The sequence below is a fragment of the Mauremys reevesii genome, linkage group 7, assembly GCF_016161935.1.
Source record: "Mauremys reevesii isolate NIE-2019 linkage group 7, ASM1616193v1, whole genome shotgun sequence".
NCBI lineage: Eukaryota > Metazoa > Chordata > Testudines > Geoemydidae > Mauremys > Mauremys reevesii.
The window spans coordinates 96,706,950-96,724,678 of NC_052629.1; the positions used below are offsets into that span (position 1 = coordinate 96,706,950).

At 49.0% G+C, this 17,729-nt stretch overlaps 1 protein-coding gene across 10 annotated transcripts in view; it reads left to right on the forward strand.

Moving 5' to 3' along the window:
* PC (pyruvate carboxylase) overlaps positions 1-17,729 on the forward strand; it is a 235,843-nt gene that overhangs the window by 31,338 nt on the left and 186,776 nt on the right. For 7 of the 10 annotated variants that reach the window (XM_039547629.1, XM_039547632.1, XM_039547631.1 and 4 more), the window contains one exon: positions 13,583-13,687. The exons of 1 other annotated variant lie outside the window; for it this stretch is intronic. The gene's annotated coding sequence lies outside the window, so the exon portion shown is untranslated. Of the gene's footprint in view, positions 1-6,873; positions 6,912-13,439; positions 13,688-17,729 lie in introns of those variants that run through there. 2 more of the 10 variants (XM_039547633.1, XM_039547628.1) reach the window with 2 other exon arrangements.

The following is a 17,729-nucleotide window of genomic DNA, read 5'->3' on the forward strand; positions in this document are numbered from 1 at the left end:
GACAAAACTCACATATTCTTTGTGGCACAGAACCTAAAGATACAAGAGTTGTAGAATGATTCTAATCAGAGGGAGGTCCCTTTCTCTCTCCATTTAGGTCATCTAGACTTTTTTCTGCCCCCTCATAGACTTTAAGGGCAGAAGGGACCATTAGATCATTTTTTGCTCTGTTTGTGCAGTGCCTAGCACAATGGGGTCCTGCCCATGACTAGGACTCCTAGGCACAACAGTAATACAAATAATAAATAATAACCTATCTGTAGGGCACAGGCCAGAGAATTTCACCCAGTTATCCTGGGTTGAGCCCAGTCACTTACGTTTGGCTAAATAGCTTCCAGAGAAACCTCTAAGTCCTCAAGAGATGAAGAATCCACCACTTCCCCTTGGAGATTGCTCCATTGTTTAATCCCCTGCTCTGTTAAAACTTTGTGCTTTGTTTCTCATTTGAATGTGTTTGGCTTTTAACTTCCACCCATTGGTCCTTGTCCTCCCTCTCTACTAGATAAAAGAGCCTTTTAATACCTGGGATTTTCTCCATAGAGTTTGGATCTGTGCATTTACTGCCAGCTTCAGTCATTCTTGAGCATCTGCCAGTGGCATTTAAATAGAACTTTAAATGACCCCAGAGCTGTTGAGTGCACACAGGTCACCAGTCCAGGTGGGAACCGTTTAACCATCTGCAGCGAGGGTAACAGCCCTGGAAGCTAGGGGATCCTGTCTCTTTAATAAAGGGCACTTGCTTTGATTAGCTTACCCAGCCGTGCTCTGATCTCTCCAATGTTCATCGGCATTTATTATTATTTGTATTGCCATAGCACCTAGGAGCTCTAGTCATAGACCAGGACCCCACTGTGCTAGGTGCAGTACAACCACAGGGCAACAACGGTCCCTGCCTCAAAGAGCTTCCAATCTAGGTATAAGCCAAGAGACAACAGATGGAGATAGACAGACAGGGGAGTCTAAGGAATCAGCATGGTAGGCAGTGGTCTCAGGCCAAAGGTCCATCTAGCCCAGTGTCCTATCTTCCGACACTGGCCAATGCCAGGTGCCCCAGGGGGAATGAACAGAACAGGGAATCATCAAGCGATCCTCCCAAGCAGGAGGGGCAGCATTGGAAAATACACGAAGGGGCTTGTTTCCAAATGTAACAAATGGGCAAAGGAGGCTGGCACCATGGGCTGATGCCGTGCGGGCATCGATATCTTGATGGGTAGATGATGGGTAGGTCAGGAATGGCTGTGAAGGGCCTTGAAAGGGAAGACAAGTAGCTTATGTTTGTTACAATAGAGAAGGGAAAGCCAGCGAGGAGGGGTGACTCACTGGACCATCCCTCTCATGACTCCCCAATAAAGTGTGCATCTTCCACAGCGGGATGGGATCTTTAATGACCTTTGCAGTGTTCGGTTCTAAGATGGCAATATTGCTTTTGGAGCTGGGGGTAAAACCACAGTTAAACCCGGCATCCCACGTGAGGGTGTGCAGAACTTCTCCCTCTTATTGCCATGTGGCTCGATAGTCACATTGTTGTGTAATGTGCTTCTGGATCCTGTTAATTTATTGGGCTCAGCATCCAATCTCAGGGACTTCCACAGGCTAAAATTATAAGTGGGGTTTTTTGGTCTGTTTTTAAGTGTTACCTCTTCCAATTTAATTGGTTTTCCCTGAGTTCTGGCACATTGAAATACAATCTTCTACGGGACAGGGAGGATTGTCCAATGGTTAGTGCACTAGCCTAGGACTTGGGAGGCCTGGGTTCAGTTCCATGCTCTGCCAAAGACCTGCCTGTGTGATTCGGGGCAAGTCATTCATCTCTCTGTGCTCCGTTTCCCCATTTGGCAGCAGGGCCGCCCAGAGGATTCAGGGGGCTGGGGCAAAACTGGGGCGCAGACATAAAAAAAGACGCCACCTGCAGTGGTGCTTGTACTGACCGTGCGGCGCTCCAAGTCTTCAGTGGTGACGGCAGCAGGTCCTTCACTTGCTCCGTGTCTTCGGCAGCACTGAAGGACCTGCTGCCGAAGTGCCGCCGAAGACCCAGACTGCTGCCAGGTGAGTAAAAAGACGCCTCTAGCCAGGGAAGGGATTCTCAGTCAGGGCTCGCAGGGCCCCTGGGGCAAATTGCCCCACTTGCTCCCCCCCCCCTCCCCCGGGCGGCCCTGTTTGGCAGACAGAAATGCCATCAAGCTGATTGGGGGGGTGGGTGCACAGCCTCTGACAAGGTGCGGGAAATGGGGCACCCTGGTATGGAGGGCGGAGGAATGAGGGGCACTCAGAGCCCTTGGTGGAGGGGAGGAGTCTGGGTATGGGAGGGAATGGGGCAAGACACAGAACCCCTGGTGGGGGGCAGAGGGGCTATTGGGGGTTGTGAGGAGTCTCTGACGTAGGGAAGAAAGGGAGGATGTCACCCAGGGAGCTGTAGGTGGGAATGGAGGGATGCAAGGAGCCCTGGTGGATGCAGTGAACTTGCCCAACACCAGCTATGAAGTGTACAACCTTCCATTAGTGTTCTCTTAGCCTCAGAACACATCTGTGAGGCGAAGGGAACACTAATGGAAGGTTGCACACTTCATAGCTGCTGGTGTTGGCCAACGCCATTAAAAGATCATGAGGTACTCAGTGAGGACTGTCTAAGTTCATTAGATAGATACGCTATTCATTATTTTATATACCTCTCTCATATCCTGCTCTCATACATCAAACCCTAATCTCTTGCAATCTCTCCTCATATTCATATTTCCTGCTTCTAATGATGGTCATTACCCTGCTCTAGACCTTCTTCCATTTCTGCTAGATTTGATTTTTGAAAATCGCTTGCCCATTTTTGTTGCTATTTGGCCGGAATTGTCCGTGTGTGGAGCTGGCAGCTGGAATTTAATAGGAGCCCTGTATGATTAGTTTAGCTCTAATCAGCAAAGGTCAAGACTAGATGTTTCTTTTCCCCTGCTTAAAAGGAGCGTTCAGAGCAGCCTGGCTTTCCACTGGAGCAAATCTACTTAATAAGCCAGATTCTGTTCAATGAGTCTTGATGACTTAATAGGGACTCTCTCTGCAGCTATCTTAGCTTTGGTGCAGTTTGAATAGATCTGACTCTTTTTAACAGGCTTTCTTTCCCAATAGGCCCTGCCAGGGTGTCAGTAACAGTTTGGTGGGGACGAGGGGATATAATCTGGCAGCCTAGTTAGTGGCTAGTGGAGGAGTCGCAGTTCCTGAAGTAACTGCACCTCTGTCCTCCTTGAAGGCACCACACTTAGGCCTCAGGCCTCTAGCTGTCACCTTTCTTAGGGTGAGATCCTCTCCCTCCAAACTGGGCACCTCGGCTGCAGACTACTGCAACACACTGTGGTCTGAGCGCCTGCAGTCCTGTTCTCCTAGGGGCAGTGACAGGGCTGACCAGCCAGCCTTCCCAAAGCAAAGCACTGTTTGTTCAGAACCAAAGCCGCCTGGAGAAAACAGAACTTGAAAACAATAAACAGTTTATATGCAGGCCTAGCTTAGTAGGTGCCACCCATCTTCCACATGGGGACCCTGGCAGTTCCAGAGTCCCTCAGGTCCCCGGCAGGGCCTGTTCCTCTGAACCAGAGAAGGTCTTTTGCAAATCCTGGTAGTGCGGGGTTGTGTATTTATCATCTCTCTCAGGGTACGTCCACACTGTGATAAAAGACCCACAGCATGGCCGTGGCTGGCCTGGGTCAGGTGACTTGGGCTCAGTCTGCGGGGCTGTAAAATTGCAGCATGGACGTTCGGGCTCAGGCTGGGGTCTCAAGGCCTGGACTCTAGCCTGAGTGTCTACACTGCAATTTTATAGCTTTGAAGGCCAAGCCCGAGTCAGCTGACCTGGGCTGTGAGACTCAGGCTGCGTGGTTTCTACTGCCGTGCTGTCTCTTTGCAAGTTAAGCCCTGCCAGCATTGCAAACGCCACTCAGAAACTGAACCTCGCTGGCTTTTCCTGCTGCTGCGATCTCCCTTTTTAAGCCTTCTCTGATCTGGAGACCTGAACCATTTTGGAGCACAAAGCAGTTTGGTTCAACTGCACTGGCCCAGCGGAATGGAGGAAGAGTGTCCCAGTGGTTAGTGTACTAGCCCACAATTGGGAGACCTGGGTTGAAGTCCCCACTTTGCTATAGGCTTCCTATGCCTCCTTGGGCAAATCATGTAGATCCAGCCCCTCAGATGGATTTAGGTGCCTAAAGAGCTTTGAGAATGGGCTTTAACCTCTCTGTGCCTCAGATCCTTGTCTGTAAAATGTGGATAATCGTACCTTCCAGGGGTGGTGGTGGGAGGGTAAATGCAGTGAAGATTGCCAGGTACTCAGCTGCTCTTGTAGAGGGCTGTGTAAGTACCGAAGAGTGAATCGGCTTAAGTTTTGCCATATTTCTGTGCTATCCTGAAATGCGGTGACTTCTGGGTGCCTGTCCCACAATGCTCAGCTACCCAGAATGATTTAGTATTATGTATTTGTATTGGGGTAGCGCCTACGAACCCCAATCATGGCTGAAGGCCCCACTGTGCGAACACACACACAACACAGGGACAGTCCTGACCCCAGAGAGCTTACGGTCCAAGTACAAGGGCTACACAGGGAAGTTATTTCGGAATAAGGTAGGGTGTGAATTTAAAGGTCTGTAGCTGTTCCAGTCAATTTCCCCATCTAGAAAAGCCCCAAGACTCAGTACTGCCAACTCCAAAGATTAAACAAATCATGAGTCTGGCACCAAAAAAATCATGATTGCCTTAAAAATCATGAGGTTTTAAAAAAAATGTATTTGTCTCTGGTTTGAGAACGGGCACAGCAGGCAGTTGCAGTTAGCACTTTCTGAAGTGTCTCAAATTACTAGTTGTTATGGATCCACAGGCTCGCTATGACCCCAGCTTTAGAACAGCCTCTGGGGGGAGCCCTTCAGTGAAGCAGACCCCCTAGGGGTCTCACTCTTCCTTCAGCACTCCTGCTTCCCACTGTGAGCTCTGGTCAGGGAGTCCCACTAAGGCAGACCCTGGAGCAGGGCCACCCAGAGGATTCAGGGGTGCCTGGGGCAAAGCAATTTCAGGGGCCCCTTCCACAAAAAAGAGTTGCAATACTATAGAATACTATATTCTCGTGTGGGCCCCTGTGGGGCCCGGGGCCTGGGGCAAATTGCCCCACTTGCCTCCCCCTCTGGGCGGCCCTGCCCTGGAGGGAGACTTGTACAATCTCAGGGAGCAATGCACCTCCGCCGGCATCTGCGGTGATCTAGGGTGACCAGACAGCAAGTGTGAAAAATCGGGACGGGGTGGGGAGTAATCGGTTCCTATATAAGAAAAAAGCCCCAAATATCGGGACTGTGTCTATACAGTTGGGGCATCTGGTCACCCTACATGTACACAGCATTGCCACAACAGAAGGGTTTATTACTTCACTTGGAACATAGCACAGAGGGTCCTTGGTTAGCCTAGAGAGAAGGAACTTACAGCACGGTCCATCTGGTTTAGCCCAGGGCCCTAGCTAAGCAATGTATCCCCCTCTTGACTCCCGTTCTGTTCCCATTTGTCCAGGTTGCCCCCTCCTCAGTCCTTATTGTCCAGCTGGTCAAACCAAGCTGGCTTCCTGCGGAGGGTGGAACATCCATGGTCATATTAGTTGCTAGGTAGAAAATGTGCTGGGGGGTTGGCTTTGCTGTTGTCTTCAGGAGATGGGGCCCCAAACTCAAGACAGCTAGGCGTCAGCCACACCTGTGTGGTACCCTGCCCGAGAGTAAACAGCCTGTTTCCACCCCCTCTGGTGCACCCTCTATGGGTTTTCCCAGGGGTATGCAAAAAATGCAGCATATAGGGGACACTGAGGTGCACACAGCATTCATACAAAACATTACAGAAAATTCCTATTCCCTCACACTAGTAGCACATTTTCCAAAGCTGACAATGATTTGTGCTCCACTTCTATAGCGAGAAACTTTAGGAAGCTCAATCTATTTATTTTATTCAAGAGAAGGCTAGGGGATGACTTGCCCGTTGTCTAGGACCTGCGTAGGGAGAAGGCTTGTGACAATAGAGGGCTCTTTAGTCTGTGGGGGTGGGGGGGGAAAGCAGAACAAGACTGAATGGTTAGAAGCTGAAGCTGAACAAATGCACATGAGAAATTAGCCACGTGTTTTTAACTGGGAGAGGTGTTAACCATTGGAACAACTGACCTAGGGATGGGGTATCCCTTGGGGTCTGTAAATCAAGACTACATATCTTTCCATAAGATTATTATTAATATTTATTATTGGGGTAGCACCTGGAAGCCTCAGTCCTGGAGCAGGGAACCCTATTGTACACTATGCAAACACAGAACAAAAAGACAGTCCTTTTCCCAAGGAACTCACTGTAACTCTTACAGAAGTTAGGAGCTTGATGCAGTTACTGGATGAGATTCTCTGGTGTATGCTATGTAGGAGGTCAGAGTAGATGATTCGGGATGAGTCCTTCTGGCCTTAAAAAATCTATGAAAATGTTGGCCTTGGATTTCATGATCACAGGCAGAAGTTAAGACTTGAAGAAACACTAAGCATGGCTGTGAAAGAAACAGTTCTTTGACCATCGTATTGTCATTTTTCTGACTATGCACTTCAAAAATCTAGTCTGTATGTATTTCCCCCCCCTCCCCAGTGCATCTCCTTCCACAAAGGACAACAATGCTTTTGCAAGCATGGGGAGAGGAACTACTTACAAAATGCTTTGAATTCTTTGGATTTCACACTCAGGTTCCTGGCAGCTCAAGACAATCTTGTTTCCTCCCCCGCCACCCCCTTTGTTTCGCATGATTCGAGTGGTCAGATTATCAATCTCAAGAACTCCAAAGCAAACATTCCGGTTTACATTTTTCTCTAACCTCCCCCAAGGTGAATTGTGAGAACTCTCAGGCTGAATGCTTTGCAGGCTGTTCACTAGGCAAAGAGGTATGTTCTTACTTGTTAACTAACAAAGTTTGTAGCTTTTCATGTGTGTTAGCAGGTCAAGGTAACTAGGGAGTTACTAGGACTAGTATGGATGCATGCCACATATTTCTCCCAGGCTGCCCATGTTTGTTCTTAACCTTGGGCATAAGAGATGCAGGTGCAAATGCAGGAGGACGCCATCAGGTTGAGTTTTAGTGTCTGTGCTAGAACACAACCAGCTAACTTCAGTAAAGCCTTGTCTTCTGTAGGAAAAAAGATTCATAGATTTGTAAGGCCAGAAGCCACTCTGCCCTCCATTTATCTCACTGGCCAGAGCCTGTCACCCATTTACCCCTATATTGAGTGCAATAATGTGTTTGACTAATGGATCTTCCAGAAAGGCAGCCAGTCTGGGTTGGCAGACATCAAGAGATGCGGAATCCACCACTTCCCTTGGGAGTGTGTTCCTGTGGTTGTAGCCCATGTTATTAAAAATTTGTGTTTTCTGCCTAATTTTGTATTTGTCTGGCTTTAGCTTCTAGCCAATAGTTCTTGTTCTGCCTTTCTTCACTGATTGAAAAGCCTTTTATTTTCTTCCTGCAACGGTTCTTATGTACTGGGATCAAGTCACTTCTTGATCTTTTTTTATTAAGCTGAACAGATTGAACTTCTTAAGTCACTGGGCTCAAAACAGGGGTAGCTGGGTGAAATTTAAGGGTTTGTAATATACCGGAGGTCAGGCTAGATGATATAATGGTCCCCTCTGGCCTTAAACTCTCTGATGTCTCTCATTGTAAGGCATTTTTTTCCAGCCCTTGGATCATTTTTATGGCTCTTCTCTGCACCCTCTCCCATTTTTCAAAATCCTTTCTAAAATGTGGACACCAGAACTGGATGCAGTAGTCCAGTATCAGTCTCCCCAGTGCCGTATATAGAGGTGAAATCACCTCCCTGTTAGTGTGGAGGCAAACATGAGGCAAAACCCTAGGCTCCCCATCAACGTTTACCTTGATCAGCTAACGTGTGGAAGCTACAAACTGCCTTCTCTTCATGAGGATTTCACCACATCTTTTGCTAATGTGGTCAGAGCATTTCTTTTTTCTTAGCGTGGATGCATCTGTGAAGCTTAAAACCTCAGGCCAGATCTACACTAGAAACTTTTGCTGGTATAGTAATGTCCTAGATGAATAGATTCTAAGGCCAGAGGGCCCACTGTGATCCACTAGTCTGACTGCTTGTAAAGCACAGGCCATAGGCCAGCCCTGAATTAATTCCTGGTTGAGCTAGAGCAGATATTTTAGAATAAAAAACATTGAAAAATTCAGTTTTGATTGAAAAATTGCCCATGATGTCTTCTAGGGAGAGTGAGAGTGTTGTGTGACTTCTCTGACCTTTCTGTACCAGCAAAATTCCTGGTGTATATGCAGGGATACTGGCATAAAAGTCCTTTTGCTGGCATAGCTTATTTCACTTGGGGATGGTATAACCTCTACTGGCAAAACCACTTTGTTTTGCAGCTAGGAGCTGCGTCTGTTTAGGATTTGCTGAGAGAGTTGTACCGGCAAAGGTGGTCTAGGGTAGACAAGGCCTGAATAGACAAGACAGATGGAAGGAGCACATAGGTGCAGAAAGGTGAATCGACTTGGGCCTTGGCTATGCTAGACATGGTTGGCCAGTATAGCTATGCCTGTAGAGCTCCAGTTCAAACAGAAATGAATTCAGGGAAGCCCTATGTCCTGTGTTGTGCAGAAGGTCAGACGAGATGGTCATAGTGGTCCCTTATGAACGAGGCATGTAGACACAGCTGTTACTAACAGAAAAGGATTGTCTTGCTGGTATAACTGTGCCTATGCTAGGGCTTATACCAACAGTTATGTCAGTAAAAGAAAACTAAACTGCACCCTTAAACAATCTTGCTATGCTTACTATCGGTTTTAGGTGTAGACCAGGTCTCGGCTGGTCGCGCAGTAGCAGAGCTGAGAGGAGAATACAGGCTTCTTTGACTTCCAGGCTAATGCCCTTTCCACTGGACCACAATGCCTAACAGGGGATCTGACTCCGGAACAGATCTATTGCACTTGAATTGTGTTGCCATTGTGAGGTAGGGCCGGGGTGGGGGGTGCATAGGACTGGAAGGGACCTCCTGGGTCACCGAGTCCTGTTCCTAGCGTGATACGCTCTCTCCAGCTGTTCCAGGTTTATCACTGAGTGGCTGGTGGTGAAAGTTGTCGAGGGGGCTCTCTAGTTTTCAAGAAGGGGTTGCTCCGTAGCCGCCTTTGCAGTAACAATACTATTCAGCAGCTCCGCTGAGGTGCTGTGAAGTGTTTCAGAACTGCAAGGGCGAAATGCAGGGGAGATTAAAAGAGAAAGGAATGAACATGTCTCCCATGATAAGGGCAGGACTGTGCGTGTGCGTTGAAGATAGTGGAAAGAGTCAAAGCACTGGGAGGGCAGTTAGGGCCAATGGAGGTGTTGCAGAGAAATCAGACTGAGCAAGGTGGAAGGAAGACTCATCAGCAAGCTCCTTAGAGCCGAGAGAATGTGGGTTGATAGGGTCTGTTGACTTTGACTCTAAGGGAACGTCTACACTAGCAGAGTTACATCGCCGGCATTACATCGCCACTCAGAGAGCGCTGAAGGGGAACTGCTGTTGTGTGTTCACACTTGCAGCAACTGCATCGGTATTTGGAGCAGTGCATTCTGGGCAGCTATCCCACAGAGCATCTCTTCCTCTTCTGCCGCTGAGAGTTGCCCCCTCCCCCGCCAGTGACTGCAGAGTGGTGCGGGAAAGTTACCCTTAATGGGGCAAGAAACAAAGCAGCTCTGCCAAAGATCCTGCAGCAGCGGATTGCCCCGTATCTCCATGAGAGTTTCCTGGAGATCTGTGAGGCAGATTCCCGTGAAGTGAGGGAGTCAGTCAACACCCTGTTCCACCACTCAGACTAGGCATGTGGTGATATGCACATCTCCTGTTTGCGCTTCGCCAAGCTCTGACTGCTGTGACTGGCTAGCCTCCTCCGGGGTAGAGAAGAGCTCCTGGCTGCATGAATCTCTGACCTCAGAAGTTGTCCTCTGCCTCTGGGTCCCCCCTCCCGCTCCACATCCAAGATTTCCTCCTCCTGGCTCGGTCCACTCTTGACTGCCACGTGAGCCACCGATGTATCCACAGTGGCCTTCGCAGTGGAGGTGGGGTCACCACCGAGTATCGCGTCCAGCTCTTTGTAGGACTGGCAGCTCGTGGGCGCAGCACCGGAGTGGCGGTTTGCTTCCTGCGCCTTGTGGTAGGCGTTCCTGCAGCTCCTTCACTTTGACCCTGCACTGCATTGTGTCCCGATCATGGCCTGTATCGTGAAATCTGTCCATAGGTATCATAATTCCTACAGCTTGAGCGCAGCTGGGACTGCACAGCCTCCTCTCCCCAAATGCCGATGAGGTCCAGCAGCTCGGCATTGCTCCAAGCGGGGGATCACCTGGTGCGTGGAGCAGGCATGGTCACCCGGAAAGATGCACTGAGACCACTGCATGCCTCACCAAGCAAACAGGAAAGGGACTTCAAAATTCCCAAGGAATTTAAGGGGTGGGGCTCACAGTAGGTCACCTGAGGGCAGGGCAGTAGAGATCAAACCGATGACCAGAGAGGTGAGAACAGGCATTGTGGGACACCTCCCGGAGACCAATCGCAGCTCTGTAATCGACCAGGGCGTCTGCACTGGCACCGCAGCACTGTAGCCCCAGCGCAGAAAGTTGTACGCCTCTCATCGGGGTTGTTTTTTTTACAGCGCTGCAACTGCACAGTTTCTGTGCACTAAGTGGCTTGGCAGCATGTACACCTCAGGAGTTACACCACAGAAAGCTGCTTTACTGCGCAGAACCTTGCCAGTGTAGACAAGGCCCTGAGTAACCAACACTGCAGGACCTTGTGTGTGTGTGTTTGTCTCTTCAGGACTGCAGAGCAAATGTGCTTAGTTCGAGGGTAAACGCACCACTGCTTTGATCAGAGAGTAACACAGGCAGGCAGAATTTGCCTCTACAGCTGGAATTTAGCAAACGATTCTCATACACAAGCCAGAAAGAAATTCAGCTCCTTTTGGCTTCGCATTGCTGAGCCAGTATGCTAAACAGGAGCGCCTTTTGTCACTAAGGCATGTCCAGACTACGATTTCAAGGTGTGATTAAATTAAATTAACATCTGCTGACACATCGGAAAACAGGGCTTGTTTTCTTTCAATCCTGCAGAAAAATTCTGCTTTTCAGTGCAGTATCTAAACCCAAAATGTTTTGATTCAAAATGGTGCTGCAATGTCTCATGCAAGTTGTAGTTCAGCAGTGGGGGTCGGTGTCTTATGCTCCCGTTCTCTTTTGTGGACTGTGGTCCCTGCCCAGACTACATTTCCCATGATGCATCACTTTCTCCCTTTTTTGAGGAGGAGATGTCTTTTATGAGTCCCTGGCCATGGTGCATCATGGAAGATGTAGTTCAGTTAGATTATGCCTGGTCTTATAGATCAGTGCTGCACAGTACCCACCGAGATCAGAACTCCATTTGGCAGCACCTGGCACGGACCCCATCTCCTGACTGAGATGGGGGGGCCCCCATGCTGCCAGACACTGCACAGACCCTGTTATTGAGATCAGGGCCCCTGTTGTGCCTGCTGCTACAATAGTATGAGATGGATCTCTTGTCTGATCCAGTCTGGCAGTCCCAGTATTACTCCCATGATCGTTAGCCTAGTGGGCAGTAGCGGTGGATGCTTGCTGCTTTCACATAGACTCAAGGTGTCTACTAGAGTGTCTCTTGAATTATTGCATCTGCCTCTTGTTGCATCTGACTGCCAGCTTGTCTGATGCGGTTGACGCCAATCCGGTCTCTAGCTGTCAAAGCGCCTCAGCCCAAGCTCCGTGAATGAGACAGCTGTGAGAAAAGGCCCCAGCTGATGCTCAGTTAAATCCTGCTCTTCCTGTCAGGATTCTTTAACTTTTCAACTCCAAACTTTCCCTCTCCCTCCATGAACACCGCATTTTGTAACAGATGCCGTGTCTTGTTCAATACTGAAATAGTGTATATCAGCTGCCTGATCCTTGTTCGTCATTCCCATGTGACAGCGTGCTGCGCAGTTGTATTGTGGTGGTGGCGTAGAGGCTACAACTGAGATTGGGGGCCCTGTTATTCTGGGCGCTTCACAGGACCCCTAATGCGGATGCAGTTATACTGGGATAAAAGTGCTTATCCTGGTAACGCTATTCCCATGGAGGAAGGAGAATCTGCTATACTGGTGTAAGGCACCTTTATACTGGCAGAACTGCTGGCCATTTGTCTGTCTATGTCCACCTATTTCCGTGCAGGGTTTGTCTATGCAGGGCGATGTGCTGGGAAAAGGGAGGGTGTAAATTTTAAAGTGCTAGAACTGATACTGGGCCCTTCAATCTAGTAGAAAAGGTCTAGCAAGATCCAGCGGCTGGAAGTCGACAATTCAGACTGGAAATAAGGCAAAAAAATTTTTTTTTTACCAGTGAGCGTTATTAACCATTGAAACAATTTACCAAGGGCTGGGGCAGGATCTTCATCACCTGCAATTTTTAAATCCAGACTGGATGTTTTTTCTAAGAGGTCCCTGCTAGTTCAAGTCAGTAATTCAGGGCAGTCCTGTGGGGCCTGTGTTATACAGGAGGTCAGACTAGATGATCATAGTGGTCCTGTCTAGCTTTATAATTTGAGTCTATTCTGGAGTAACTCCTGGGGTAGGGGATGGGGGGCACTTTTATTCTGGAGTCAGTTTCTAAAGTGGATCACCCTAGTTCCGGAAGAAGAGCGTCCACATGGGGAGCTATTGTGGAATATTCCGGAATCCCTAATACCTGTCAATTTTGCTGTGTACACAAGCCTCTGATTGGAAGCTCTTTGGGGGCAGAGACCATCTTTTTGTTCTGTGGTTATACAGCACCTAGTGGAAAGCTCCATAACGAGGGCTCCTGGGCATTACCATAATCCACATATAAATCAATTAAAAAAAATCAGACCTGATAATTGAAATGGTTATACTGGTACAAAACCTGTGCCTAGACCAGGCCTAAGCAGACAAAGGGTGGGAGGGGAAACCGCTCTCACTGGAACAGTTCTACCGATCTGTGTGTGCCGAAGTGACTTGCCCAATGTCATATATGGAGCCTGTGGTGGAGTAGGTCTCCCAGGCTGCAGGCTAACACCTTGACCGCTGGACCATTGGTGTGAGGACTTGAGCTGATGTCTGCCTGTTTCCCCCTTGAAGCTCCGAGGGGATCGGATTGCTCCCTAGAAATGCATCAGGGTGCAAATCCCAGGGGGAGAGAAGAGCTGTTGAAGCTCAAGGACAATATCGACACAAGAACAAATGGGAATAAACTGGCCAGGAACCAGTTTTAGCTAGAAATGAGAAGAAGGTTTCTACCCACGAGAGGAGGGAGATTCTGGAGGAGCAGGGAAGCAAACATTGATAAGTTTCTGACCAGGAGCCTATGACATAGCTGCCTGCGACAGCAGGGACTGGACTCACTGAGGCGGGAGGGGTTTTTTCCAACCCTGTGTTCTGAAGCCCTGGGTTTTTTATTCCCTCAGCAATTGCAACACTGCACCAATTGCTATTCTCAGCACAACTTTCCCTGGCTCGTTTTATTGTTGTTTTGCTTCCCTTAACTTTCCTCTTTTGTCTCTGCAGGATAAAGCCTTTCCCCTTCTGGGAACCCAGCTCGGATCGGAGGCCGCGCCGTGTTTCTCACCCACGATCCCAATGCACTAGAAGTGAGGCGCAGGCTCCCTGAACGTAGGTCTCTTTGGCTTTTCCTACTAAAAGTCTCTTCGCAGGGGCATGTTTGTTTGACTTGTAAGGCTGCTCAGCTTTGCTCCTCTGTTACATTCCCCCTCTGCCGTCTGGGAAGAGTAATCACTTCTCTGAATAATCTGGTTTGGTTTTTATGTTGCTTAAAAAGAGAGAGTTCCCTTGACAGGCAAATTACAAAACCAAATGAGACCGTGTGACCTACTGGATAGAACACAGGTCTCGAACTCGGGACTCCTGGGTTCTTTGAGTGTATGCGTTGCAGAGCAGGAGCTGTGCCTCGCTATGGGTCTGTGTGGTACCTGGCACAAGACCAAACTCCTTCTCCTTAGGGTAGCACCTAGAGGTCCCAACAAAGACTGGGGCCCTATTATGCTGGGTACTGCAAGAGACAGTCCCAGTTCCCCCCCAAATCACATTCTAAATAGGCAGAGCTTGGGAGGAGAAACTGAGGCACAAGGCAGAGATGTGTCTTACCCAAGGTCCCACAGCAGATCAGTGGCAGAGCTGGAGCTAGATCCCGCAGGTCCCTGCCTCCTAGGGTGACCAGACAGCAAATGTGAAAAATCGGGACAGGAGGTGGGGGGTAATAGGAGCCTATATTTAAAAAAAAAAAAAAGACCCCAAAATTGGGACTGTCCCTATAAAATCGGGACATCTGGTCACTCTACGTCCTCCTAGTCTGGTGCCTTAACCACTAGACCGTACTGCTTCAAGTTTGCAGACTGTATAGAGGCAGTGTAGCCTAGTATAGGGGATAGATCACTGGACTGGGAATCAGGTTCTTTTCTGGTTCCGCCACTAGTCTACTGGATGGCCTTTGGTAAGTCACTTTCCTGCTCAGTGACTCAGTTTCCTCATCTGTAAAATGGGAATCTTCAAAATAAGATTCCAGGATTATCACTCTGTGTGCTACTGTGAAGTCTAGAATGTCTTGAGTCAGCATGAAGCGATGGAAGTAGCTACAAGCTTGGCCGAGAGCTCTCTTTATTCAGAATAGCACCAGGTTCAATCATCTCTGGGATTCGTGGTCTGTTACCAGCCAATGTTTAAGTTCTCAGCCAATTTTGGCTTATTTTTATCCACATGACTTTCTGAATTACACCCATGAGACAGCCCGGGCTTTCAGCTACCAGTAACGATACTGACCTCCTTTTTAAAGTGCTTTGAGATCTACTCAAGAGAAGCGCTAGATACAAGCTAGGTGGTATTATTAGAGAGCATTTGCAAAAACATTAATTAACGTGAATTAACTCCAGTGCCACAATCTCTAGGCGTTCATAACAAATCTTGGGTTGTCCTGTTCGTCATGGCCAGGACTGGGAACAATCCTTTGTTTTTTGTTTGAGTTGGAGCCTGGGAATAAGCCATTTGAAGTGTCCTTGTTAGAATTTCCAGTTGTGCTGTTTAATAGAGGTGGACAGAATTTTTGAGGTGAAACTTGTTTTTGCCATAAAATGCAGGTTTGTTGTTGATTGAAATGTTTCATGAATTTGTGCCGAACCAAATTGTTTCAGCTGGAAAATATATTAAAAAAAATTTTTTTGGACTTTTTTTTTTAATTCAAAATGACTGTTTCAATTTTTCTTCAGTTTTTTTTTAAAGTGTTTTAAAAAAAAAAAACCTCAAACTCAACGAAACATTTTGCTTTGAACTTTTTTTCTTCTTTTTCCATTCTCCAAAAAAGTTTCAAAAAAAATTTCATTTCTGACCAACCCAAAACCAATTTTACATTTTTTTTTCTGGTTTAACCACTGAATTAAAAACTCATTTATTTGTACAGCTCTGGGTGATGCATGTTAACCACCAGTAAATCATGACACTCTTCAGCACAATTGCACATTCAAGTCTAGAGAGAGCCCGGTGATAGAGAGGCTGTGTGTGACTCTAAGCACAAGAACAGATGCCAAGGGCGGGGTTAGTGGTTTGGTGCCAGCGGTGACAGATGGATGCTTGCCATTCATTCCTGTAATAAACGGCACCAGGAATGAGTCCGTTAACATTTTCCACAAGGCTTGAGTTAGTGTTTGGTGTCACTTCCGTTCCGTGTAAAGTAGATTTATGGAGCATGATTAGTGGTGGTGTCATTTCCTTACACGCACGTGCGGCCTAAAATCGGAGCTCAAAACTCCTCCTTGGTGGCTGTGTGATGTAGTGGCTAGGGTCCAGAACGGGGAGTATGGACACTTCTTGGTTCTATTGCTGGCGGTGTATCTGCCACTGACCTTGGGCAACCCCTCTTGGGGCCTCAGTTTCCCCTCTCTCTTTTATTTAGACTGTAAGATCTTTGGAGTAAGTAAGGCCTGTCTCATTATGTGTCTGTGTAGCACCCAGGATGATGGGGAGGGGCTCCCCCTGCTCTTGGTCAGAGGGATGGGTCTGTGTGGCGCCTGGCATGGTGGGGGGAGGGCTCCCCGATCTCAGTTGAAGAGTAGGGGTATCCAGTGGTGAGCTGGAGCGGGTTCCCACCAGTTCCCAAGAACCAGTTGCTAAAATTAAACCACCGTGGAGAACCGGTTGTTAAAGGGCCAGGGGGTGGGCAAAGAACTCCGGTCCGTGGGCTGGACCATCCTGTGGCTCCCAGGATCCTCAGCTGGGGAGGCTGAGGTTCCCCTGGCCCCTCCCCCGTTTCCCCCCCAGCTGCAGTGTGGCCAGCTGAGCTCCTGAGTCGTCCTGCTGCTTTGAGCTGCAGGCAAGGTAAGGGGGGGGGGGCTGCAAGCTCCAGGGCCACTGGTGGGGGGCAATATTCCCCAGGCCCTGCAGGGGCCCCCGGTCCCACGAGTATGTCTCCCCCCACCCCAGCCCCTCCCCCACTTCCCCCCCCCCCAAATCAGAACTTTTTATAGGGAACCGGTTGTTAAGATTTTGGCAGCTAATCACTGGGGGTATCTGTGTAGTGCTCAACACCAGGGGCTACCCACTGCCTCACATTGCCTTGTAGTGAGTACATTTGGAAACCTCCCTAAATTAGCTGGTTTAACGAACATGCAATTAATGGACTCTGGGGGCTACTCATCTCTAAACTGATATTTCCTGCAGCTGTATGATTCATGCCTGTGTTTCACTCCCAGCTAGTGTCTCTCCCCATGGACTGCCAGAGATACAAAGGCTGGAAAAATATACTGGGCTATGAGTGGATTGTCTTGAATAAGATAAGAATATTGCAGCTGTGTAAACCAATGTATCTGCACGGTAATGTCTGTTAATATCTCTCTCTCTCTCTTACACACACACACACACACACACACACCCACCCACCCCTTCCAACCCTCAGAACAAAAGGTGTTTCAGTTGCAGCAATTGGAAATGAAGTGGCATTTAAAAGGATAAATCATAACCTACAGCTGAGTGCTCAGAGGTTTGGGCTTGAACCCTGTAAGTCACTGCCAGATCCTCTCCCATCACTTCCCTAGCTGCTGGTGGCACACTGCAGTGCCTCTCAGAATCGGGCCTTGCGTTAGGCAGTTTGAAGCAAGCTTGCCCATAGAGTGACAGCCAGGGAGGAGGGCTTGGGGAGAAGGTGGGAGGAGTCTGGAGTCAGTGGGGAAAATACACAACCTTGAAGAATCAGAGAGGTAATGGCAATTATTGCATTACGGTAGTGTTTGGAGGCCTGGACCAATGAACTGGGGGCAGGGGTGGCTCTAGGAATTGCGCCGCCCCAAGCAGGGCGGCACGCCGCAGGGGGCGCTCTGGCGGTCGCCGGTCCCATAGCTCCGGTGGACCTCCTGCAGACGTGCCTGCGGAGGGTCCGCTGGTCCCGCAGCTCCGGTGGACCTCCCGCAGGCACGCCTGTGGATGCTTCACCGAAGCCGTGGGACCAGCGGACCCTCTGCAGGCATGCCTGCGGGAGGTCCACCGGAGCCGCCTGCCACCCTCCCGTGGCACGCCGCCCCAAGTGCGCGCTTGGCATGCTGGGGTCTGGAGCCGGCCCTGACTGAGGGGCCCTGGTATACCGGTGCTCCACAGACTCTGATTGAGGCATGGTCGGTTGCGATAGCAGGGGCCTGGATTTCATGACCCAGGA